The following is a 5,055-nucleotide window of genomic DNA, read 5'->3' as shown; positions in this document are numbered from 1 at the left end:
ACAATCCAAATGTATTTAAGTAAAATTAATATAAACATAGCTCAGATGGTAAAATTGATGTTCATAGATGGACAATATTATTAACAATAAACCCAGCATCTCTATTTTCTCCAGTAAATCTTCTGGTTCTGCTTCTATTTTATGTGGCCTCTGTATTGTTTGTTCTTTGTTTTTGGTTTTGTTTCTTATTCAGGCAGATAAAGGTTTGTTTTATTACAGGATTAACCTATATAGCTGCCAAGACCACTATGTACAAACAAGGGAAGAGCCATATTACTTGGTGTCTTCCTTTCTAGGCAGGGTCTTGATGAACTTTCTTGGCCTGGAGCCACTCCTTAGGGCACTTGCCTTTCTTGGTCTTAGACTGTAGGCCTCAGCCTGGTCAGACTTCTTGTGAGCTTTGTCTGCTATCAGCTTGTGAATGTGTTCCATGAGAATTTACTTGTTCTTAAACACATTCTCCTTTACTTTCAGGTACAGGCTGTGAAACATGTGGTGATCAATCTTTTAGACTCTTAAGTATATTTTGAGCAGCCAGTACAGAATTCTCATCCTCCTCATCCAGCTCACAGTGTTGACATTCGAACACTGGCAGTACCCTTTAACTTGCCTTTGCCCATATACCTGTCTTTCCCTTGAACTAAGGTATTTCTTTCAGCACTAAGCCGAGAATGGACAGCCATAGGCTTGCAGTGACATTAGGTCATCTTTGAACAGTTTCCAGATTTGCTGCCGAAAGTTGGCATTGACAATTTCACTGGTGTCGTTGGCGTCCCACCAGACTTTCTGGCCACAACAAAGGACACTGGAAGCAAACCTCTTCTGAAAGCCTGAGCATACTCATGGCTACAGCTGTAGTGTTGAAGGAAAGAACGAAAGTCTTAAGTTTTTAAGATGATAAAATTTTACCCCAGTTTCTCTCAAAAAGCAAGCAAGCAAACAAGACACTTCATTGTATTCAAGACAGAATCAACTCTTAGTGGGTTTCATGGACTAGCTCAGAAGGAAACTGCCCACCTTTCCCCCAGTGTGGTTGGTGGGTTCAAACCATCAAAGAGGTAGGGCACAACATTTGGATTAGCAGTGTAACTTCTTATGGACTATGCCACCAGAGATAATTTTTTTAAAGACCCTTGTTCATCTCTTTCATTTACATTAATTAGATGATGTGAGAGACTTGGACCTTTCTAACATCATCTAATTCATGAAAACATAGGGAAGGACAAAGGGTCTTTTCAAGAAGATATAAGAATACTATTGCTAATGATTTCCAGAAAACCTCCCTTCATGTCCTATTGGTAAAACATGTGTCATAAGTCCATTCTTCACTGAAAAAGAAAGGAAGGATTATTACAAGTACAATAACGCCCAGACAAGTGATGGAATGAGCTCTGATGAATTTGTGTGTTGTGCTGTTAAACCTATACATCAAAATTCTCTGAAGGGCTCATGAACCAGAGATTGAGGTGAATTTTACAGCCTCTGAAACCCAGTGGAGGGACGACTTTGAATTTTTGCTGAATGTTTTGGCCATGTGTTCTTCCAAACTTAAATACGTTGCAGTTGAGTAGGAATTGTTTCGTAACTGACCCTTCAGCAGGCTTTCAGGAGCCTGTGAATCACTAGAGAAGTGACTGTCCATCTTTCTCCTGTTGGAACTGTTGTTGGATTCCACCCTCTAAAAGAATGCCACCTTTGAGTTAGCAGGACAACGAACTAAGAACCTAAAGGATAAATTGATAGTGATTCATAATGGGAAAGGGAGCGCTGGTGGTCTAGTGGGGAAAGAATTCCATTTCCAACCCAAGGCAGGTAGTTTGAATCCACTCCATGGGAGAAAGATGGCCGATCTCCTTGTCTTTTGTAGGATGAAAATGGTACTTTTCCTCTGTGAACATGCTCACAAACCCCAATATCCCCAGAATGATCTGAAATAATTAAATCAAGTTTAGCAAAGTTCTGTAACAAATCTGACCTGAAAACTAGCAAGATATTTAACAGCAAGGCAATTCTGAAAAAGTGTCATAGACTAGAGGAGAGTAAGGAGAAATGACAAATACACAGGTCCCTAGAACAGAATAAAAGGCATTGGTGTAAAATTTGAATAAAGTGTGCAGTTTAGTTCACAGTAATGTGTCAATGATATTTCAGCAAAAGATGATAGGAGAAAAATTCATGATTTTGACTGATAGTGTTAGATAAGAGTTTTGAATATACCATGAACTGCTAAGAGAACAACAAGGATGTTCTGGAGAGGATGAAATCAGTCTCTTCCTTGGGGCCAAGGATTTTGAAGCTTCATCTCACAAACTTTGGGCATGTTGCCAGGGGAGACTGATGGGGTGGTATTAAAAAGTTCAGCATTTTCTCTCTCTCTCTCTATGTATATATATGTGTGTATATGTATATGTATATGTATATGTATATGTATATGTATATATATATGACTCGATGACACATAACATATATATGTATATATGTATGTATATATATGTGTATGTGTGTGTATATATATGTTATGTGTCGTCGAATTGCCTGCAACTCATAGTGACCCTATGTACAACAGCCCTAAATTCTGCTCTGTTCTGTGCCAATCCCACTGTCTCTGATCCACCTCATAGAGGGTCTTCCTCTCCTGCGCTGTCCCTCCACCCTCCCAAGAAGGACATCCTTCTCCAAGAACTGGTCCCTCCTTGCAACATGTCCAAAGTATGTCACACGAAGCTTCAGAATCCTTGCCTCCAAGGAAAAGCCTGGTTTAACCCTCTCTAGGGTGAAACCTCTTTGTTCACTTAGCAGTCCATGATATATGCAATACTCTTCTCCAATACCACAGCTCAAAGGCATTTATTCCTCTTCTATCCTCCCTAGTTGTTGTCTAACTCTGATGCCTAGCAAATGATTGCAAAGACTATGGCCTTGGCTCCATAGTCAACAGTCTTGGTACCAGCAGCCAGGAAATTAAAAGGCGCATTGCCATGGGAAAGTCTGCTGTTAGGGACCTCTCCAAAGTGCTGAAGAGCAGTGGTGTCTCTCTGGAGACTAAGGTGCGTCTGATACAGGCCATGGTCTTCGCAATCACCTGTTATGCATCAGAGAGTTGGACAATGACCAAGGAGGATAGAAGGAGAACTGATGCCTTTGAGCTGTGGTGCTGGAGAAGAGTACTGAGAATACCATGGACTGCTAGGAAAACAAATAGATTTGTCCTGGAGAGGGTTAAACCGGGTGGCTCCTTGGAGGCAAGGATTCTGAGGCTCCGTCTAACTTACTTTGGACATGTAGTGAGGAGAGACCGGTCCTTGGAGAGGGACATCATGCTTGGGAGGGTGGAGGGACGGCACAGGAGAGGAAGGCCCTCTATGAGGTGGATTGATTCAGTGACTGGGATAATTGGGATGGGAGTGTCAGAGACAGTGCAATTGGCTCAGGACAGAGCGGAGTTTAGGGCTGTTGTACATAGGGTCACTATGAGTCGCAGGCGACTCGACGGCACATAACAACAACAACAACAACAATGGCCTGTATCAGGCAGACCTTAGTCTCCAGAGTGACACCATTGCTCTTCAGTACTTTGGAGAGGTCTACTTAACAGCAGACTTTCCCGTCACAATACATCTTTTAATTTTCTGGCTGCTGGTGCCAAGAGTGTTGACTATGGAGCCAAACAGACTAAAGCTGTTAGCAAGTCAATCTCTTCATCATCTAACCTGATGCTACCAATTGGTCCAGTGGTGAGGATCTTTGTCTTCTTGATATTGAGTCTCAATCCATATTGAAGTCTGCAGTCCTTGACCTTCTGCAGCAAGTATGAGTATTATTTTAAACCAATGATTAAAATACAGTTATGTAAGTGAGATTTAATTTTCATGGATAAAAATTGAATACCTTTGGCAGAGTTGGTTATGTAGTTGTTGCTAGGTGCTATCCTTGTAGTCATAGGGACATACAATAGATCTGAACCTTATCCTGTCCCGTGCCAACTCACAATCTCTGACACACTCAAGCCCATCACTGCAGTCACCGAGTCAATCCGCCTGGTTGAGGGTCTTCCTCTCCTTCGTGTCCCCCACCTTTCCAAGCATTATGTCCATGCTTAACCATGGACTGTGGTGTCATCTTAACAATATGAAATGCTCCCATCAGCTAAAATAGAAAGAAAAATATCCAGTCTGATCATACAAGGAGTAAAATTTTATTTGATAGAAATTGTATGCATTAATCGAATCCTATTTCTTTTGTACGAAAGCAGCCAAGTCACAAGACAGAGAACTGAATATTCCTACTATAGCTAATTGTCTCACAGGGTTTGGTAAGTCCTCAGGCTGCCATTTTTATCCTTTCTTCCCCTATCCTACCCTTTAAATCCCCTTCCTTCACTTATCATTCTCTTCAAGTCTTATTTAAATACAAACAGTTCCAGTGGCCTATGCAGCAGAGAAGCCTTGCCTCTCTTGCATTTTGAGTCCATCACAATAGAAGAAAGATAAGAAATCTCTTCTCTGAGATTGACAGCCTTAGAAACATGCTGGAGCTGAAAATCAGGTTCAAAAGCAATGAGGTTACCTTTACATTTGAGGTGTTTGGGTTTGTGTTTTTTTTCTTAATTTTGACTGGAAAATATATGAGGAAGGATGACACAATTTATCTCTGGTTAGGAAAAGGATCACAATAATAAATATATAGGCAAAAACTAAAAATATATGAGTATGTACATACTATTTTGAAGACATAGTCAATTCTGAACTTATTAATAACATGCCATCATTATTATAGCCATTTTATACATTAAAAAGTAAGAAACACAAAAGGCCTACTGACAAATGATAAAATAATTGATATGTGACGAAGCTAGACTTGTCCTAGTTTAGTTTGATACTAGGCCTGCTCTCTTACCATCTGCTTCTCAAAATTGTAGTAGTAAAATATGAAGCTTTTGGAAAAGTGAAAATAAGAAGCTGCCTTGTAACTTTGTCCTTCTAAAAGTTCTTCCTATATCTTTCTGAAATAACTGTCTAATTGCCCTTAAATTAGATCAACCATCTACTAAGATCT

The 5,055-nt window shown here is 40.2% G+C and overlaps 1 pseudogene; it reads right to left on the bottom strand.

Moving 5' to 3' along the window:
• Positions 1 to 273: 273 nt before the first annotated feature.
• LOC102862868 lies at positions 274 to 844 on the bottom strand (annotated as a pseudogene).
• Positions 845 to 5,055: the final 4,211 nt, after the last annotated feature.

This window comes from Elephantulus edwardii, unplaced genomic scaffold, assembly GCF_000299155.1.
Source record: "Elephantulus edwardii isolate Elephantulus edwardi_28Jun2011 unplaced genomic scaffold, EleEdw1.0 scaffold00003, whole genome shotgun sequence".
In the NCBI taxonomy this organism is placed as follows: domain Eukaryota; kingdom Metazoa; phylum Chordata; class Mammalia; order Macroscelidea; family Macroscelididae; genus Elephantulus; species Elephantulus edwardii.
Note: the sequence above shows the minus strand (reverse complement) of the source record. Positions and strands in the feature narration are given on the sequence as shown.